This window comes from Amblyomma maculatum, chromosome 11 (assembly GCF_055883805.1).
Source record: "Amblyomma maculatum isolate TAMU_Amacu chromosome 11, ASM5588380v1, whole genome shotgun sequence".
In the NCBI taxonomy this organism is placed as follows: Eukaryota; Metazoa; Arthropoda; class Arachnida; order Ixodida; family Ixodidae; genus Amblyomma; species Amblyomma maculatum.
Genome location: NC_139354.1, coordinates 162,116,466 through 162,138,850, shown reverse-complemented (window position 1 = coordinate 162,138,850; position 22,385 = coordinate 162,116,466). Strand labels below are relative to the sequence as shown.

Sequence of the window (22,385 nt, the reverse complement as noted above, 5' to 3'; positions counted from 1 at the left end):
GACACAATGTCCCTACAGTGACTGAAAGGCCTCTGATAGATGCAAAATCGCGCTCCTGCCGCTCACTCTCGCTCCTTGGTCGCCCCCACAGATGCTAGGCATTGCTTTCTAAGAGAATTTTCCGTTTCTACTAATACTGCTATTAAAAGGCACCAGTAATCGCGACCTTGTGCGTAGAAGGGTGGGAACGGCTGTCGCCGAAGTAGCCGCGTGAGCTTGCTTCAGTGTACTTGGGAACAGGCATTACAAAACATCACCAAAGTTCTATCCGGTACCGTATTTCATCATTTACAGTAGCTACAATATTCAAGTAAACTCTAGTCAAAGCTGAACCGCAGCGATCTCTACGAGGCTGGAACGCTTGGAACTCACCTGAGTGCTTCCTTGAAGGCGCAACATACCGTTACCACTTTACTTATGCAAATCCTTAGTTTTCAATTAATGATGCGCAAAACATTCCGAAGAAACTTTACCTTGCATTAAACCTGTGGCGAAGATGTGTACGCGGTCGAACCACTTAAAGTGGGCACGAGCTACGGACCACGGGGCTACACTAGGGTCCCTAGAAATATTGCTAGTCTGTCGTCCGCCGGCCGCGGCGGGGGCTGCCGCTGAATGATCGCCGCGGTGGCGCTGCGGTGAACCGGAGTGCGCCACTGCTGACGGAGCAGACGACGCGCTTGCCCGTGCGCTTCGAAATGCATTTGCTGCATGCTCATTGTCAGGTGCCTTGTACATGCGATGCCGCTCTTTAGTCTTTGATTTCAGTTTAGTCGTAATATTGAATTCGCAGCCGAGTTGTTGGCATAACCACGGATGCGACTTTTTTTTTTTCGTGAGCGAAGTTTTGCGCGCATGCCCCTGAGCCGATGTAGAAACGAAGCTGCTTTTTATACCCTATTATCCTGCTGAAGCTACCGCCGTGCCGTATTGTAATGAAGACTTCTGAGGATTTTGTGCAAATAATTGCGCTTGCATGGAGAACTATACTAGACGCACATTCTAGGCTCCAATTGGACCATGTGTGCGAGCAACAGAGCGCTGTCGCCGGCGTTTTCATTCACGCTATAGTTTCATCTTAACTTCTTCGGACGTTTAGCTAAGTTATAACACGTATGTAGAACTAGAAACTTTCGGATGCATGCACAATTAAAGCACGCAAGATGGGAACCCGAGCCCTTCAACTCGCACCGCGCTTCAGGCAAACTGCTGATAGGCATTCTTTGGTACTTAGGAAGCCTAGTAGCCACTCATCAGAATATGCCATCAGTTTTGTTGACTTCCGTTTTGCAACCTCTAAAACATATTTTAACAGCCAGCTGTTAGTTGAGAGGAAGGGCACTAACACTTCTTTCAAACTCTGTCCTTGAAGGTGTTCATTCTCATTTTTCATTTCACCGAGAGCTTTTATCAGCTTTGCCACCTTGTCCTTCGTACGACAAACTGCTCGAGACATAGAAGTCTGTTTCTTAATTTTTTCTTCTTCTTGACAGGGTGTTCTGAGTTAAATTTCGCAAGTATTTGCAGGCTATATGCATGTTGCATCAGAAATAATGGTACAGTTCGTCGCAAATTAAGCAACGCCCATTGTAGGTGGGAAAGGTCTTGGTAATAGGCTTCAATCCGCTGCCAGGACACAAGCTGAGTTTCACAATGTCCTGAATAAGATTAATTACCTCTTTTCTCGACTTTACAGCTATCTCCTTGACTTTGTTTCCTCGAATGCACACAGCAGCATTCATGGCAGCTTCACCACTGCGATGGAACAGAACTCGCCGATGGCAATTGCCTCCGGAAATTCGTCCTCGCTTGAGTGGCACAATGCGAATATTCATTGTTCAACATCAGAAAGATCTACATTTGTCCCCAGTGGCGGTGGCATGCAGCTTTCTGCATTCCTGGAGCAGGCTCACGTCACACGATCCATCACAGCTGTATTCTTCAACTGGCTCCACTGATGCTTCAGGATCAGTGCACTTTTTTCTTTCTCTGCAGGTCTCCCTGCTGACTGTTTTTGCTCGTACAATGCGCTCCTTTCTCTTGAGAGGCAATGGTTTCAACAAGTATTTTGGAGTGTCAGGAAACAGCGTTGAAATGGCATCCTTCGTGAGTTGCGTAACATCCCGTGGAATCTCAATTGCCTTTACCTGTCTTAAAACTTCGCTCAATAAAGCAGTGTTTGAAGTGTCGCTCACAAACGTCGACACTAGCTTATTCGTGTTACAGTAATGTGAGGGCAACCCCGATCCGGATCATCCGATATTTATATCAACGTCCAGGATTTCCTTCTGCAACTCACAAAATAATGAGGAAGATATTCACCACTTGTGGGTTTGCCCGCCACTGAAGCCGACAATATCGGCACCTGACGGCAGTGGGCCTTTCACCGAGCAACCCATCATCGTACATTGCTTGCACGCAAGGGCCTTATCATCGTTCTCTCTTGAATTTTATTAGAACACAGCCAGTCTATTTTCTTTCATTTATTACGCCTTTTAATTTTCGTTTTGCATATTCTTTTATGCCCTAGCTGAGAAAATAAACAATGTTATTGCCTTTGCAGCCGCGCTTGATGTTGCGCTCCCACTCTTGCCTCTTCCCTGCGTCTTTCGGTGTCCTGAAGAGAGAACATTTCACCCTGCACGAGCGCTACCCGGTCTTGCACCCGGGCAAGAAACACGTGCTATCACGCTTACCCCGTTTTCTGGACATGACGCGATCACATATCCATAAAAAAGGCACACTTGCTAGCTAATTTGCGCGCATTCCTGCTCGCGAGCGAAAAAAAGTGCACGTGGTGCACGAGCCTTGTCACGGCACCAAAGGATCAGCGCGGCGCAGATTCGCAGTACGGCACAACCGCCATACCACCAATTACACAACGCGACCACGCTCCGAATGCGTACAGCGCCCCCTGCGCTTTCATCCGGGGGCCCGATCCTCGATATTCGCCTTCCCCTGGCGGCGCCATATTGTCTTTCTGATTGGCTCAGAAAAGAGTCACGTGCTTCAAACTTGTGGCGCGAAACCATCAGTTGAGGCAAGCACTTTTAGCGGTTACGTCAAAATGACGTAGCCGTGAAAATTGATTTCAACCGGAGCTATCCTTGTTGCCTGGATGACAAATACGAATGATTTTGGAGTGGAAGCAAAGTTACTGATGGTGGTTTGGAGAACACTTACGCTCGATTAACCAATGTGATGAAAATAATGGCATACTGGGAAGGAGCGGATGCTCAAATTTGATTGGCTGGAGCTATGTCACGTGAAACACGTGATACGCAAGCATATTTAGATTACGTCAAAATGACGCGTCATGACGTAACTGACGTGCCGCCATTACCGAAAATGCTGACGTTTGGCCGCCATAATTTCGCTGAGTGGCGAGGTGCCCGAATTATGCTAATGAGACTATGGCTATAGTGCCTAGAATATACTGGCTAGTGTGACAAGCGCCCGCGCTTCCCTATGGGCGAGGATGGCGCTATTTGCAATGAAAGCCAATCGTTAGCGGCAGAGGGCGCTGCTTGTCGGGAGGGTGCCACCTGAGCAGACGACGCAGTTTTCTCTCTTCAGAATATGGCAATCTGTTGTGCGTGCGTGTTAAACCTGCTTCTGCGCGTCTTTTGCTTTCACGAAGGTGCAGTAGTTTATTTACGATGTCGGTGTTCGCTCATGCGAGTCGTTCCGCACTTCTACCTGCTCGGCGACGATTGCATCGGTTTATTTTTCTCGTTTTGTGCGCGCGTTCTGTGCTTGCCTGTATCCCTTCTTTTTTTACTGTGTCGCCAGTGGTGAAGCGCGGTTCCCGATTGTTGTTTCCCAAGTGCCTCTCACTAGACTGCAGAGAAAAATGCCAAAGAGAAAGCGGTGGTGCACAGAGAAGACTTGCTTTTTTGGCAAACGGGGCTACCGCTAGAACAAGGAGCGTACGTATTACTGCGCTATCTGATGCTACGTAAGTACGCATTCTGTACAATGGGAACGAAGCATCGATAGAAATGACGGAAGGTAAACGGCAACTGCTTTTGTTGGCGAGAAACATTTTTACAGCATGCAGTTATATTCACAAGGATGCAAACCTGGGCGAGTCGGTAACGGTGCTCCATGGCAGTGTGTAGCACAACGAGTGTACACAGGCGCTACAGACAGCACCTGTGTTCTGTACCTTTTCTGTGTCCCTCGATTCTCCTTTTGCGCTACACGTATGTCATATGGATGCAGTTATATATTAGGCGCATGTTTCACCGTAAGCGCGGCATTACCAACGAGCTTCATCGCGATTAACCGGCCGCGTCTCGTGCATATTGTGTATCTGAGAAAAAAAAAAACTTCGTCAGCTTCTTCATTCAAAAGATGGTGACTTCGGCAAAACCTTGTGCAATCGCAGGCCGCGATGTACCTTAATTAGCCGCTGTAAGTAAAGGTTCCTCGTTTGTGTTCTGCTGTTTTTTTTTTATTTTTTTTATTCAAATACCTCACGGGCTCCGATTGGAGTATTATGTGAGTGGGGTTACATAACTGGGGTGCGAAACAGAAGCATGTAGAAGATGGTTATTTTAACATCGTTATTTTCAAAACGTTAACATTATACCCTCCACACCTTGTGCCCAAAACGGCACCAAAAAGGAAGGAAAGAAACATATGCGAGCAGCAACCAGCTCGTAAACGCCGCGGGACGCAGGGACTGGACCCGGCGATTCGGGCTCGGAAATCAACGAGGGCTCCTGTTTTCTCGAAGCTGGCTTTCAAGACTGCAACGACTCCTCCGGCTCCAGTGAAGCGGGCATTGTGGGTGAACACAGTGGCAGCCAGGCTACACTGCAGACACCTATAACCACCACGGAGGCCGTCATCCGTTTGAGGACATTCTCATTCCGGTTACATGGATGCGGATACCTTCCGTGGATGACAGCCTAGCTTATGCTTAAGACCCAATAACTTTGAAAAGATGAAGGTTGACCTTGCATTCCAACTTTTTGGAGATGAGGTTATTAAGGGACTTTTTTTTGTACCGGCGGCATGTGGAGACTATATACACTCGGGTGCAACCAACAGAAGACTTCGTCAAGCTAATCAATCGCCTTATACGAGTAATGACCTCCAGGATAACCAAGCGTGCATTTAAGCCGGGTAGCCCAGACATGCGTTTCTGGGAAGCCTTTTTAGGATATCTGGACAAGTGGGAAGAACATGCCAGCATTGCCTTCCACTCGCAGTGTCACCTTTGATTAAACATGCTGCCATTAAACCGAATCTGTGTTTCGTGACTTGTATTCTTTGAGTTTGAATTCCTCCAAACGCGAAAGCTCTCATGTGCGTTTACCGGGTTAGCGTGTGGCTCCCGTACCGATTGAGCTTTCAAGTTCGAGCAATCTGCACAAAGCAATTCGATATTAACATTAGCATGTTAAAACGTTATATCAATCCTAAGCTCCTGAAAGAGCTCTAAAACAAAGTATTAAACGTGAGCCAAAGCAACGCGCAGCTCCCTTTCCAACTCTCAGCAGCGCGGCGCAATGTGCGCGAGAAACCGGCTCGCACCCTCTCGCACCACAGCGCCGCTAGGCGGCCGCGGGCGGCTTTCATTGCTGCCCGAGCCATCCCAGCCGGCGCGCTCGACACACTAGTCAGTATATTCTAGGCACTATACTATGGCTACAGTGACTAGAATACTAAAGTGTGATTACCGCCAAGCGGCGCCTATGGGGAGCATTGAAGCCGTCTGGTGATGCTTCCGCTAGATGGCGCGCCTTCTCGCTTACACGTCAGGTCGGCGCACGAAACGCGTGCTTGAACCCTGGAGTGTGCACGGGATGTGGGCGCTTTGCGTTGTTTTTTGGTGCAAATTCTGCCTCACGGTGTAGGATGAGCCGGCGACAAAGTCATTGTTTTGTACCTCGTTACAAAAGCGGGTACAAATCGCACTAGGAATAGTTGTTCTGTGTGCGAAATTATTGAAAGGCGCAACGCTGCTGTTTGCGAGCTGCTTTGGAAAATAATTGCTGTTACGTCAGCTTTGGCACGTTATTTACGGCACAACTGCTAATGTTAATTGATAGAACGATCGTGGGCGGCCCTTTTGTACGGCGTGTTCCGGACCATTTTTCTGATTGTGCCTTGATATACATGTGTCAAAAACCGTTTCAAGGAAAATAATCATAAGGTGAGGCTGTGCCCATCGTTCAGCACTGTCATAAAGGCGACGACATATAACGATTAAGGGGCTGCGGCCACTGCCATGTGAGGAGCCTGATGACCTGACGGCCAGTTCTGAACATAAACTGGCTTTTAATCACATACATGCACGCATGGACTTTTCTGTTACGTCATAAAGGTTCGTGAGATCAGTGGGGTATCACTGAATGTAGCGCGCAGTGTGCGCCTAACTGCTGATCTGGATCTCCTGGGCGCCGATCGAGGAACGTATACAATAACACATGCAAAGAAGGTATCGGGAAACTTGTTAGCAAGGTAACACAACACACTAATAGAACACTAAATGAATTCACAAGTAATATAAGTGATAACATAACATACATCAAACGCAGCGCTGGTCTGGAATAAATATATCACAACATCATTTCAACGGCACTTTGGAAGCCAGGTGCACAAACTACATCATTCGGAGGCTTATTCCAGTCCAGAATTGTTTTAGGGAAAAACGAATACTTAAATACATTAATGTGGCATTGATAACTCAATCTTTTTCGTGTTGTCTAGTATCTCCGAAATGTAATATGGCTGCTTTAGATAAGTGTTTTTATTAATACCGGTACAATCATTTAAATGCTGCACAAGAACTTCAGCCAGTAGATTTTTCTTCGGGTTGCTAAAGTCTTCCACCCAATACGGTCGCGAAGTTCAGAGCTCTTGATACGAAAATGATAACTGCCAGTTATTTAAATAACGCCGCTGAAGAACTGAAAAACAAAACAAAAAATAAACAAATGGCGGTAATTTAGAAATTTTCCCAATACTTCAGTGCAGGCTAATCAATTATAGAATGAAATTTCGTTGTGCAGCAGAGGTGTTTCTTCTTGTCTCACAGAAGAAAAACAGCCAAATTAAGCAGCCCAGGCAAAATCAGTAGCGAAGCTAGACAGTAACTGCGAAAACAAAATTACTACTATCCCTAACTTATTCTTCAGCTGCTCACTTATCTATTCGGAAAACAACAAAATTCATGGTGAAAAAAAATTCAGGTGTGGTTTACTAGCACGGATATACATGCAATGTTTACAGCTCATGTTTAGAAAAGTATTGCCTCCTGTAGCTTTGTTATGCCATGCCTTGGCACGCTTAGCTAAGTACCTAAATAGTTCCTTGGGTTTTCATTAGGATTAAGGAGACCTAATTAACGTCTTTAGTGCCACTGTGTGATATAGGATGAAGCCAACGACCTTCGATCAAAGCGCAGCTTGAAAGACTGGCAGCTTAATACGTGAAAAAAAAAAAAAGAAAAGAAAACTGAGTACCGAAATTGTGGAGTGGTCTATCTAGCACTGTGGCCAGCAAAGTTAATCTTTTTACCTCGGCCCGTGTCTGGTGGCAGTTACTGGCGGCAAGTTTTTCTTGGAGTGATTGCTCAAAGGAGGTTTTAAAGCCACCCCGGCGAAATCCCGCTTAGAATGCTGGCTGTAATTCTTCCGCTTAAAAATGGCCGCTGCATAGAATAATAAAATTACATCGGCATGACTTAGATAGTTGCCAAATAAATAAAGATGCCGTGTAAAAGTGGAGGTCGCAGTAAGAGCAGAAAGTATGCATCGGATCTTGAAGGGATGTCTCAGACGCGGCTGATTAACCGCGCGGCGAGCAGACGACACGCAGTGAGCGGACGTGTAAGTAAAGTCGTGTAAGCGTTTGTCAGCGCCCCCTGGATCTCCCGCTCCGGAGCATCACGGAAGGGCTTCAGAGTCGGCAGCGCGGTCCGCACACTTCCCCTATTCTAGCCACTGTACTCACCATAACTGTACTATGGCGACAGGCAAGCTGATTTATGCAGCCGTTAGCCTACCGTAGTTACTTAGCTTGTTATTAAAAGTAAAAGGATAACTTTATATACACCTTGTATGGCTTTTTAAACGGAATAGAAAGGCAAATTATGAGCGCGTATGAAATAAAGGACGTTTGAGACAATCTCTAATGGGGGCAGAAGCGTGCGGCCGCGTGACGGCGCTAACTGCTTTCTTATTTCAAACCCTTTCTTCCCATGGTAAAAAATTATTGGTCTGCGCGGTTATAATAACCCAGCAATGGCGGCGGCCATGGAGGGAGGTAAGCTTACGAGTGGTCTTCGTGCCGTTCGTCGTCTGCAAGTAGTGATCGAGGATTTGCTGCAGCACAGCAATGCTGTCAAATTGTCTTGAAAGATAGCTCGTCAGTACAGTCAGATCTGAGGAGTGTAGTGTGGCGGCTTTGCAAGCTCCGAGGCGAGAATTGCCCTGCGCTCGGAGTGTTGAACTGTTGAGCTACTGGCGTTTCGGGTGGAATCGGCAGTGGTGAACGCCTCTGATGTAGGATGGCACGAAATGTATTCGTTCGGCCGAGCAACGAGCTCCTGGAATGTGTCGGGCTTCTCGATGGGTGTCGACCAGCAAGGCAACGCAGTCAATCTGCTGGAAATGCTGCAGCACGTCGAGCATCACAGAGGTAAGCGCAATAGGAAAACCTGCAAAGGTGACTGTTCATACAGCGTCATTCGCATTCAAGTTGTACACAGGCTGGAAATGACTGAAGATTAAAGGAATACTTACAGGACGCATGCGGCGAAAAAAAAAAAAAAACTGAGTGTGCTCGTAGTTGTCAAGATTTCTTGGCTAATGGTTTCGACGACCGAGAAAGGAAAGACATGTGAAATCGCCTGATATAAGTCGTTCCTTTAGTTGCAAAATAGAAAATGTTAACCTTCGCACTACAATTTCCGCCACCAACCCGTCTTTACCTGTTACGGAAATTGTTCACTTAGGTATTGCACTGACCATTTCTTGCATTCATAGATTACACTTTACCGCAGCTTAGCTTGCAGCATTGATGATTTTGAATGTTCCTGTGCCATGCGTGTTTGATATTTTATTTGCATATAATTTAGGCACTAAACATTTGCAGGTGATCGTGTGGACCTTGTGCAGCCATTGCAGCACTTCCGATCTGAGTCATCATGTGGTGAGAAGTCCTGGGGCCATATTCAACGTCATTAACCTCTCTGCTAGGCTTGTATAATCTGGGAGGCCACGCCTTGTCCCTGGACGGCCACATCAGATGTGAAGTGCTATGCAGATGGACAGCTCTTTTTGAAGATCGTTACAGCTTGTAGTGTGTGCAGATCACATGACATTGACGCCACCTGCAAATGGTAATCGCAGCAGGAACATCAACAAGTACAAGGAAGAGGACGTGCAACATTTATATTAACTCGGACAGGAACAACTTGATCACCTGCACTTGAGATTTTCACTCGCTGTCATGATTTTGATATATGCCACAAGTGATCAATGTGCACATTCTTACTGCTTCATGTTCGATAGCATACTGCTGAAAAGCCGTCCAAGTCTTAATTTTTTCTGTGGTTTTGAGATATAACCATCTCTTTGGTGTACATTTTGTTGATAGCATGTGCAAGAACCAAGTTCAGCTTTGGGGTGGCGCAGTGGTTACGGCGCTCGACTATTGTTCCCAAAGATGCGGGATCGAATCCCGGCCTCGGCGGCCGCTTTTCAATGGAGACGAAAAGCAAGGCGCCCATGCGTTGTGCGGTGTTAGTGCACGTTAGTGCGATGTTAGAACCCCAGGTGGTCGAAATTTCCGGAGCCCTCCACTACGGCGTCTCTCATAGCCTGAGTCGCTTTGGGACGTTAAACCCCACAAACCAAACCGTTCCTTGGTGCTATAATTTTTTGTCTACCATCTGTAGACATACTGAGTGTATTCTTCTACAAGTGCTGTGGCCCTTGCTGAGAGCTGTCATTCTTTGTTGTATACTTTGCTTTTTCGTGTTCTGCTTAAACTCAGTGTGCATTTTATTAAGTGCTTCATGTCAATGAAACACAGGAAGGTACAAAAATGTTCTCCTTCTACCTCCAGAAGTGCCATTCTGAGTAGGACGTGCGTGCACCAATAGTTCTCAATTCACTTTGGTGTTTGTGGCAAGCAGGCAGTCTGCGATGTACTACTTCAGTGAGAATATTTGACATACGTGCACCCTGGTGGATGTGTCTGCAGTCGTTTACCATAGCAAAGTCCATTTCGTTACACCTATCTTGTGTGCTACTAGGGTGAAACGTGAGGTGCTCACTGTGTTTTTCCACAAACTGCAGAGTGAAGTGAGCTGTGCTTCTTTGTATTTGGTTGCCTTTATGCTTGTTTTCTATTGCTTCCTTCATATGCTGAATGTAGATGAACAGCAATCAACTAGTTTTCCCAAGGATAATTTGCATTGTGCATCTATTTGGTGGTCATTGTCTTTCATTGTTGTATGCATGGAAAATGAGGCCCCCGCCAACTTGTCAACCCATTTTGGCAATTTTAGATTCCACTTTTGCAAAATTTGCCAGTTTCATTTTGCACTGCAATTACTGATGCTTTGTAGTGATGTTAATCAAGATCCCAGATAACCTGTTTAACCTCTGCATCATTTGTGTGGCTCCGCTATCAATGAACATTTTTGTATTCTTCAGTTTTTTCACAAAGGCAACTATTGACTTCTCTGTTTTGTAACTAGGTGATATTGATGTGCATGTGCACCCACTGGCAAAAGTTCTTGAAGGTGGCTTCGCAGGGGAAAGAATGCATTCATTTGTGTACGAGATAAATTGCTTGACATTTCATGTTTCACTATATAACCCAAAGTCACAATAATGATGCACAAGCGCAGGAATGAAATAAAAACTTTTTGATAAGATTGTTCTTCATAAATTTTTGACTGCAGCTCTACAAAATGCTTTGCTCCTTTTGTGCATTGCTACATATCTTGTTCCATAAAATATCTCCCTCCATGATAGCGTTGTGTGTAGACCTTCCATACCCCTATTATGAGGCTGCTATCTGGGCCAGTTGCTTCTTGACACATTCTTGCTGCTGCCACATGCCCTCTGGCACTCACATATGTTAAAAGAGGGTTGGTAAAGATCACATATTCATGCTCTAAGCCACTGGAGCATGGCTTCATCACTCGAGATGTTTATCGAATGATTGCAGCTGTGTATAACTGCTTCATTATTTTTTTTCTGTTAGTTGCTTTTGTAGCCTTATCTTCATTGTTCTTTGTGAGCTTTAAATTGAGAATTTTAAGGAAGGGGCATAAATTTTATGCCAATCACTTTCATTTCATTTATGTAGAAGCACCTTCAAGGAAACTTGTGCTTCATCATCACTTTTCAACATTTTGTACCATTTGAGTTGTATAACTTTTTGCTGTGCTTCATCATCACTTTTCAACATTTTGTACCATTTGAGTTGTATAACTTTTTGCTCTCATAAGTGACAGCTGCACTAGTTTCACTTACACCTATCCTATTGTCACATGTGTTTTCTACGTTATATAGTATCCCTATGCTTTCCTATTATATCAGCTTCAGCAATCCTCTCTGCATTTAACCCTCAGAATGTGTTCCATATTTTGCAGGTCTGCTATGTGTACAGCCTAAATTGAACACCACAATATATTCTTAAGATTGCATTCAAAAGATAACTTCCTGAAGGTACAGTCCTATTGAACACAGTAGACGTCATACTATCCATAAGTGAGCCATTCTTTTTCATGATGTATTGAAGAATTTGTGAACAAAGCGATTTCATTTTATCTTGACCACATTCATCTGTTGTTTCTGTGGTACAGCCTCTGCCACAGCTGCATCTATAACTTGGCTGTTGGCACTGTGGTCAAATGTCTTGTGAGCCAGCAGAGCCTAATGTAGCGTAGATGTTCAGCTATTGGCTTCTTGCTTTTTTTTTGATGCAGCAACGTTAAAGCCTCTTTTCTGCACAAAACGCGACGTTGTGAGTGGAAAATCTTGGGCACATTTCAGACAGGTGACATGGCCGAGTACTCAATGTGATGTCTCTGGCTTCACCTTTGAGATGAATGTGTGAGGTGATAAACCTTGCAGGATCTTTGGGTAATAAGACAGGCAACCCTTAGGCCATGGAAACGCATCCGTACAGCTTGGTTAGAGTGGGCTTTATAGGTATCTAGACAAGTGGTCTTCCACATAATTGGATAACTTACAGGTATATGCTACTGATATGTATCATAGAATAAATACTAGTTGTTAGCAGTAGCAAAGCCGATTCACACGAATGAGAGTCTGCAGACAGGAGCCATAAAAGCTGTTGTGTCATAGCGGTAAATGCTGAGCTTGCGTGTCCCCACAATTGTTTTTAGAGCATGAAGTTTTCAAGTGCTGTGCTGGTTTGCCTGATAGCCATCAGATTGAGTGACTTGCTGAAATAATGCTTAAGGCTTGTCTTCCTGAGACAAACATTTCTGCTTTTTAGTAGACTGCATAAAGGGAACATTCTAGGTGTGGCAGGCATTTATGCACAGATAAAATCATTCTTACACACACTATAACTACCTTTGCCCTGTCCATAACAGAATCAGGGAATACTTGCTCTGTCCCAGGTGCCGACTACCATTTAAATGACGTTGAGTTCCATAATCTTTGATACTGGTAATACTGCGGAACGCATAGCATCCCTTGACTGTAGTTGCAGCCTAGTGGTTTGAGCATTTGGGGACCAATCCTCAGTGGTGTTGGGTACTCATTGGTAAAACAGTGGGTGCTTGCTTTGCTGGTGCTGGGGTTATCTTGGTCCAAACACTTGGAGAATGGGTTTTTGACCCTATCTTGTGTTCCCTTGCTTTGTATAACTAATTTCTCTTTGGTCTCCAAGGCCGTGCCACCTTTCAGATATGGCGATGAGCTGTACAAGTACAACAATATTGTAATTACTTGAATGTGTGACAGCCTTTCATTTTAGGCTGTGTATTGTAGAGTGTGCAGAGCTGTAAAGAAATTTTGTATTGTTTTGTATATTGTAATTTTCAGTTTTCTTATAAGCAAGGCTTCATGTCAGGTGCATGTAAAAAAAAAAATGCAAAAAAGTACCGAAAGCAAATGATACACCAATTGTTAGTCAACGACGAGCTGTTGAAGCTACAGGGAATGTGTTACGTGAGCAGCAGGTCTCTTAAAGTGTGCATGTTTTACCAAAATAAAGGTCAGAAGCTATACTGCAACCTGTTGGAAAAACCATGCATACAAGACACACTAGCTGCAAATCATACGCTCATTTAAATCACGTTTAGTTTTCCAATGATATGCAATCAGAATGTCGAAAAAGTAAATTTCATGCTTTATTCCCATATTTATGCCTGTATTCAGGTGAGGTTCATTTGAGCATGTTTTTGAGTCAGAGTGTAGAGAGTGGATATTAGACAGTTGCACGTTGGACATTATGCATTGCTGGAAGAGCACACAGGGGATGGCAAAGCCAATACAAATCATACAGTATTATCACCTGGCATTAATGAACCTTTGCCAAAAAATCCAGAACATCACCCTGATGTGCTGCAGGCCACATCAGCCTTGCAATTCATGCCTCTTTTTGTCTAATATTGTCCCCGTGCATGCTTCTGTTTTTCTTTTTTGTTGCTGTTACTTTTTACTTACGGTGTCCTTAAAGTCACGCTTGTTTTCCCCTTTGGCTCCCTTGCTTCACTCAGAGACAGGTTCGGGCTTTTTGTAGCATGTGCACTGGTTAATGTGTGCATGAATGCTACATTCAATTGACAATTGCTTCAAGAAAATGGTTTCCATACTGCATCTAGCTCATTGTAACTAGGCATCGTATATCATATTCACTCTTCATGTCTGTTCCTTCACTTCCTGATCGTCAAATAGTATATGTGAAGGCATTTCTCTAGCCGACCTCATCACCCTTCTCTCCTCTGAGGAATCTTGCTGCACTGAAAGAAAGTGCCGGATGCTATTGCAAGTGCAAAACTGGTAAACAGTAGCAAGATAGGCTGTACCTGACAAATTTTGTTTCTCTTGTGACATTGTGGTGTGATGTGCACCTGCATCAGACGAGCAGTGTTGCTACTTTTATAAAGTGTTTTTATGCAACATGCTCAGAAACCAAGCAGAATAATACCGACAGTTTTTTTTTTTATTATTTTAACGAGGTAATTAATACATCTGCCACAACACAGTGACACTCTGCATGCGGTGAAATGTGCATACAGCGTGCTATGTCTAATTCAGGACACATTAAATGCCATCAGCGTGAAAGCTAACCTGTTGCTGCCAGTGGGCATCTGGATGCGCTTTTTATTGCATTTTCATTGCTGCCAGAAAATCTTATCTGCTTATTTTTGCGGCTGCGTGAAAACGTCCCCGCCGCGATGGCTCAGTAATGATTATAGACGCTCGGCTCTCTGACCCGCAATATGTGCGTAGCCCAGCTACGACGATCGCATTTCGATGGAATTAACACGCTAAAGGTGGTCCGATGTCAGCGCAGGCTAAGATCGCCAGATATATGGCCTAATCGAGCTCTCCACTATGCGTGTTTTCACTACGCCGCTCCACCGGGCCGATATCCGCACGCTACGCCACTGAAGCCGACACGTATACCCGGCCGTAGCAGACTTGCTAACACGATGGAAACGGTGGGCTGCCGCAGGCAGTTTCCAACGACAGTGATACCCTGAGAAGGCCAGCGTTGTCGTCGGACAGGTGCGTCTCTTCTCTAGAGGCAACTGCAGCCCGAGAATTTGTTGGGCGCTTCCAATTCTCAGTATTCGTAAACAAATTCTTTAATCCTGATACTCGCCGATTTCTCTGCGCGACTAAGTCCATAAATGAAACACGCACAGCTAGCCACATGCAGGTATCTCAAGTGAGGCATCGCTCACACCTGATGACCGGCTGTTTGTGGGGTTTGCGTCGAGTACCGCCGTTCGCTCAGCCTAGCTGCTGCTGGACGTCCGACAGCGTGTGTACTATGATGCACTGTGGTCGCAACTACCGTAACTATAATAGTACAGTACAGCCGCAACGTATACGTAAATATCTCACTATCTCCTCAGCCTTGCCCTGCCGCGCGACGCATGTATGCAGCGTAAACACTGTTCGCACCGACCCTTCAGCTTCTTGGCATCGCAGCGGCATTTTTGTAATCGGCGCCAAGTAGCAGACGACGGCGTTATTTTTTGTAACTTTTTTTCTTGTTTTTTAAATTTCGTCATCAATTTCTGTTTATACGCGTTTTAGCGCCGCCCCAATTTTCACGTCACGAGTACGTCACAACATGGCCGAAAAGGCGAATGTCGAGGATCGGGCCCCGGGAAGCGGCCAACCGGTTCCATAGGGAACCCCGCTCGGACGGCAGACTAGCAAATACTTCTAGGGACTCTAGCTACACACAGGACACAAGCGTTTAGGGGTAGATCGGCTGGAAACGCTGATTGGTCAAAAAATGTGACGTCGCGTGTGACGTCACAAGTCACGTGACATTTTGTGACGTCATGTTTTGTTGGGGACACACGTGTTTTCCCCAGATTGTCTCTAGAGTCCCTGGATTCCCCGTGCTTTTGAGAGCGCGCGCGGGAGGTTAAAAGAAGCGTGCATCTCGCTGCGCGCTTCACTCTGCCCGCTCCTGTCGGAATGGCTGCAGAGATTTCCAACCAGGGTGAAAGCGATCCTCGGCACGCTGACCGTGATTCCAATCACGATGATCGTCAGCTACATGATCGGCGCTGTGACATCTGTAACAAAGTCTTCACTGCGCGCAAGAACATGTTACAGCATAAGAGAAATGTTCACAAGTTGGAGGCAGAAGGAGCTGTCCTGAAGTGTGATGAGTGCAACTGCGGGCTCTCGACGCTGGAAAACTTGACTCGTCACTATAGCGACGTACACCAGTTCCCAGCCGAACATCGGCAACTGTCCTTCGCAAACGACAAAGGCAAGTAATTATATACATACTTCGTTTTTATTTTTTTTTTCTGTCTCGTTCTTCGATCAGCACATGTGTGATTCCATATATATATATATATATATATATATAGACTTAAAGTAGTTGACACACGGTAGAAAAAACAACACTTTATTCCGACGTTTCGGCCGGGGTCCGGCCTTTGTCGAGGAATGTAGCAAGGCCGGACCCCGGCCGAAACATCGGAATAAAGTGTTGTTTTTTCTACCGTGTGTCAACTACTTTAAGTCTATGCCCTACCGGACCCATTCGAGCTTCAACCCCCTCCCTATATATATATATATATATATATATATATATATATATATATATATATATATATATATATATATATATATATATTCGGTTTTGCGATGTGAGCATTCGCGGCTTGAACTTTTGGTACAGGCGAATTCGCATGCGCAATACATGTAAGCATAATTTATTTTTTCCATGTTCTCGGCGATATGCGCTGTGTATATAATCCGCTGCCTTTCAAAATTTCGCAGGGCATTCTGCGATTCGTTTAGCTTGATGAGGCGTTTTCTGGAAGCTGTATTTAAGATGTACTCGATCATTTTTAGATATATAAATGTAAGACTAATGTCAGACTTGACTGTATTGCCGCGTCTCATATTTTTTTTTTTTTTAGTTCTTGTTCTTTAGGAAGCGTGAATACTTCCATATATTCGCAATAGACCGTTTTTCTGAGAGCTTGATTAATTCTCATGTCTCGTTTTTATTATATAGCTGTGTACTTATAGTGTTCATGTCCGCGCTGCACTGTTCTTGCCTGTATTTGTGGTCGGTTTTGTATAGGAAGCATAATTTCGATTATTTGATATTTTTCTTTATTTATTTATTTTCATTTATTTTTTGTTCGCTTGTTGCCATGTCAGACGCTTCGAGAAGCTTGGAATTCAACCCCATCATATACGTATATTTATACGAGTTGGGAAAAAAAATGCGTTATTTCGGCTCAGCCGCTGAGCACAGGTACCTTTTGAAAGGCTACGTTTTTACATTACTAATTTCACTTTACTATGCATGCTGCATTTTCTCCGAAATCGAGGAAAACCTATCATTTGCGGCAAAAGCTTAGTGAAGACAATAAACCGAAGCAGAAGAGGGCAAATACGGTCTGGTTGGTACATGCTTAAGAATCGAGTAAAGCGCTAGGAGAGACGAAACACGTGAACGACAGAGCATGTATCTGTCTGTCGTTCACGTGTTTCGTCTCCCCTAGCGTTGTTTTACTCGATTCTTCAACCGAAGCAGCCGATTTTACAGGCTGCGCTACCTGGCGAACTATGACGCAATACAGTTTGGGGGCTGGTCTCGTAGTTCGTCAGGTGGAGCAGCCTGTCGAATCAAGTTCTCCGCTCGCCACGGTGAAAAATTCTGCTGTAGCAGACTGCCAATTTTCGCCGATTCCGGAAAACTAAGGCAAGCACAGATGTTAAATTATATCAAGAAACTTAGAACAATGGTCTACGCTTTTCGATCGGCACTTCAGTGAAATTGCTGGTTTTGTTTAGTGCACCGGTTTTCAGCCATGTGGAAAGGTGGTGCGGAACCTTAATCAATTGCGACCGGTATTGAGACTATAAGGTAGAGGGCAGGGCGAATCTTGTATTCGTGCTGCGATCTTTTGCGTACTAGAAGCACGTTGTGTAATTGGGATTGAATCGATCGGTTAAACAACGCGCATTTGATGCCAGCGCGCGGCTACAATAAGGGATTCGACTCCTCCACATATCATGCCGCTCGCCACGCGTTGCAGGCCCGTCTATCAGCTAGTTTCAGTGGTGCTGGTATCAACAATCGCACGATCATCTCTCGATCCCTATCTCCTTCTTTCGCGCGCGCTCTTGCGCTTAGAGAAGTTAACATTGACATTGAACCTACGTGGACCCCGCAAGACCAGAGTAGAGTGAACTAGTTCACTCTAACCAGAGCAAAAGCCGGAGAGCTATCGCGCGACCTTTCATTTCTTTTATCGTGGGCGTGGGTTTCGCACACCCACCTCCATTTGAGAAACGCATTGGTGTAAGGCATATATGTAAGCAACTATTTAGATCAAGCATGTATTTCAACCATATATATATATAATGTATATGTATATAATTCAAAGGAGCGAACAGTCTATGAGTCCAAGGGGAACATTTTCAATACCAACAACAAAACATTAAAAAAATATATGTCCAAATGTTCGCCTTGGGCTCGTAGACTATTCTCTCCTTTCAATTATATATAGCGAGCCCCTCGGTTCTCAGTTCCCCTTCAATTCTTTTCTATATATATATACATAATATAAATACGAATCCCAGGTCAAAAGTCCTCACAAAGGTGAATGTTCTGCGTTTGTGAAAAAAATAAGGGGGCTATATGTATATGCTGTAATAATTAATGGTCCTCAGGTGTGGCAGCACTCGGTACTATAACTGTCACAATGTTCGGTACACAAATTCGCATCTGTCTGGTGCAGTGTTCTCTAGTATTTATGGGTCCAGCCAGCGGCACAACAGTCAAATTTAATTGGTCCTGTGAATCTGCAATTTTACAGATAAAAAGGTTCTTCCACAGTCGACTGCGGTTTCTGCCACTTGAAAAAAATGCGGGCAAATCCCAATGTTAAAATACTGTGGGGAAAAATGTGGACTAGCAAAGCTACCTTTGTGGTTGGCATTTTAGCCGAATTATAGTCTGGTAGTTTGAACAGAATATTTTACAGCCCAAGATTGATAAATATGCAGAATAATTAGTTGCAACAACTAAACCTTCATGGTAGAATTTCCCTGAACATTGCAAGATACTCAGCAATACTGCAAAAAAAAACTATTCCACACATGCAGTTTTAGGAATGTGGACTACATTATACTGTAAGTAATAGTATGTGTTGTGCACAATGTTTTTCAAACAGTCATGCTTGATGAGTGTAGAAATTACTTTGTCAGTGATACAGAGCCCTGATTTTTTTTTTTTTTTTTTTTTCAATTTACAGAGTTCCAGGAATGGAAAACGAGAGAGGAGGTGAATGAGGACTGCAAATTCATAGCACCTCAAGGCGAAAAAAGGCTCACTGGTGGAAGTACAAGGGTGTACTATAAATGCCACAGGTCAGGAGTGGCTAGGCCAAGCCGAGGGAACAAGGTACGGGCAATGAAGAGCCAGGGAAGCTGCAAGAGTGGTAAGACATGCCTTTCTTTTATGATTGTTACTAGAGAAAAGAATGAAGTCAAGGTGATGTACCAAAGGACACATTATGGGCATGATGCAGATATTGCACACCTCACCATGACCACCCAGGAAAGAGCAATCATTGCAAGTGACCTTTCAAAAGGAGTGCCCATGAAGACTATAATGAAGAAAATAAGGGCATCAATAACAGTCAAGCTGACTCCTCTTCATTTGACCGATTGCTTAACCTTACACATCAAACGGCAGTATAATCTCAATGTGCCTGAAAGATGTCATGACAGTGATGCTGTCAGTGTTAGCACATGGGTGCAAATCATGAGGAACAAGAACCGACCTGTTGTTCGCTTGGAGCAGGGGGCTGTTGACTCAACAAATACGTTCAGCACGAAGGATTTTGCTCTTGCTCTAATGACAGGAAGACCTTCTGAAGGTTTTGGGCTCAGGAACAGTCTGTGTTGATTCCACACATGGAACAACAGGATACCAGTTTGAATTAGTGACTGTTCTGGTGCTGGATGAATTTGGAGCAGGACTGCCTATGGCATACTTTATCTCCAGCACAGTAAATGAAAAAACTTTAACAGCCTTCTTTGAATCTGTGAAGTCTTCCACAGGAGCATTATCAACTAAGATTTTTATGTCAGATGATGCATCTGAGTTCTTCAAGGCTTGGTCAACTGTCATGGGTCCACCTCAGCACCGACTGCTCTGCTCATGGCATGTGGACAAAAACTGGAGGCAAAGGATTATGGAGAAAGTCAAAGGAAGAGAACTTGGAGCTGAGATTTACCGGACAGTCCGCACACTGCTAGAATCCCTTGACAAGAATGAGTTGACTGAGCTTCTTGAGCCATTTTTGGCCAACAACGACCCCAGGCTGCAGGAGTTCATGCAGTATTTTAAAGCAAACTATGCTTACCGCCCTGAAATGTGGGCCTACAGTTTTCGAACTGGCCTCGGGATCAATACAAACATGCATCTTGAAAGAATGCACAGGACTTTAAAGCATAATTTTCTGGAAGGCAAGAAGAATCACAGTGTCCACAAGCTCATCTCGGCACTGATGGACATGACATACCATTTTCTTATGAAGAGGATAGGCCACATCACAAAAGAAAAGAGAACCTGCAAGATGAGTCGAATTGAGAAGAGCCATCGAACTGCCATGGCAAGCCCAGCATCTATAGAGAGGAATGAAGATCGAACATAGACTGTGCAATCCCAGTCCACAAAAGGCCTCGCATACAAAGTCTCAAAGGTGAAAGATGGTGCTTGCTGCCCTCTTGCATGCAGTGTGCGCATGGTGTGTGTGCATAGCTATGCATGCACTTGCTATGATCATCTGATGTCCATAATAGTTTGCAAACACATTCATGGTGTGGTCATAGCTAGCACACCAGAAATAGCAGCTGTGAAAATCCCTGAAACTGCTCTAGGGGTGTTGTCAACTTTGAAGATAAGTGAGGCTTTCCACATCTTGGAAAGTGTTCAGGCAGCAGAAGCCTCAACAAGCGTGGCAAACTCAGAGTTGGTTGTGGCCAAGATGCAAGTAATCAAGGAATATACAGTGAAAGAAGAAATTTCTCAAGAAGTGCACAACAAAGCGCGCAAGCTTTTGGACCCTGTGCTGAAGATCTACGAAGAAACTAACAAGCAACAAAAGTCCCACAACTCAAGGGAGCCAGCCAACAAGAAAGCTGGGCATCAACTGAGGTTTCATACTACTAAGAAACCTAGGTTGTCCAGCTTAGGTTTTTCTAAGCCAACTGAGCTTCAGAAAGAGAGTATCAAAAGGCAAATCCTCGACAGCACCACCGAAGATACTCTTATAATTACATCTTCAGGACATGAATATCTTTGAAAAGTGGAATGGAACCCCTATGCCACTCTTCTGCACAGATCTATGAAGATAATGTGAAGCAGGAAATGCACAAGAAAGCATGAAAATTTAACTTCAAATTACATTTTTATTTAACCCAGAAAACTAGCACGTACTTGGAATAAGTGTGAATTCCTACTTCTGAGAAGAGCACTGCCTTAGACTGACTGAGCCTTTCATCTCTGCCGAAATCACCGCTACATTTGTAAAGGTCCTTGTGCTTCCTGTATGATCTTACCTAGCTGTAGGTGAAGTTTGCAGCTGTATGGTACCAGTTGGTTGGTGTGTGCGTTAGAGCGCGAGAAACACCTCCAAGCTGGCCATATATGCTGCAGGTAAGTACTTTTCCTTCCAGCCCATCATTGTGCACCACTAACACGCTGGTCATGTGTGCTGCAGGTAAGTATACTTTCTCTTTCAGCGCAGCATCTCGCACATCGTGCGCTGCATCTGGCAGAGCCAGACAACATTTTTTCTCTCGGCAGAGCCTGACTGCTACAGAGCGCGTCTCCCAGGTGGCAGATAGGGAGGCTCTAACCAAGCACCTGAGCTATGAGCTAACAAAAAACAGAATTGCTTCAATCAAAGGAAGGAGTGCTCAGACACGAGGTGTTTTATAATGCCATGGTGCTTTGTAAGAGTGGTGCTTGCACCCGCGGACCAACAGAGCTTTTACCTGAATGCCTTGTCATGTTTCTCACTTGTATGTTTTATTTTCACCCAGGTCCATGGCTGCATGCTACTGGCAATTAAAAAATTGCTGTTAGAGTGGAGCTTGCATACAAACATGTTCTAGACAAATTTTCTGGCTGACAGCATTGTGCACTATCACAAGACAGGTAAATGTATGCATACCGAAATAAACAGAACTTTCCATGCTAATTAATCCCACTGTAATGCATTTCAGAGGACAAACAGGCAAAGAGACATGGACACCATTGCTGCCTTTCACAATTGCATTCAAGAATCCATTCAGTTAATGGGGATATCTGGTTGTAATTCGCATCCTGCACCTCATGTTGGAATTTGCTTGTCCTAGCACTTCAATAAAAATATTTATTGATTTTGATCTTGCAAAAGTGTTGTCTTCTCACTTGTTTCTACATGCATGCTTCCAGGGATTTCGATATATAAGCAACACTGCCTGCAGTGCACTGAACACAAAGAAAACTACAACACTTGGTGGTGATATGTGTTCACACCACTGCAATGAATCACAATCATTTATCCTAATAATGACATGTTTCAGGCATCAGACATTGCTGAACCACATTCTTCAGCACTTGTATGAATGGCAGCAAAATACTGTTGTAATAGCCAA

At 44.5% G+C, this 22,385-nt stretch overlaps 1 long non-coding RNA gene across 1 annotated transcript; it reads left to right on the top strand.

Moving 5' to 3' along the window:
* The first annotated feature begins 17,294 nt into the window (after positions 1-17,294).
* On the top strand, positions 17,295-22,157 carry LOC146175328 (uncharacterized). Its single transcript, XR_014702218.1, has 4 exons — positions 17,295-17,430; positions 18,989-19,174; positions 21,789-21,903; positions 21,972-22,157. It is a non-coding gene; the product is annotated as an uncharacterized LOC146175328 (long non-coding RNA).
* The last annotated feature ends 228 nt before the right edge of the window (positions 22,158-22,385 follow it).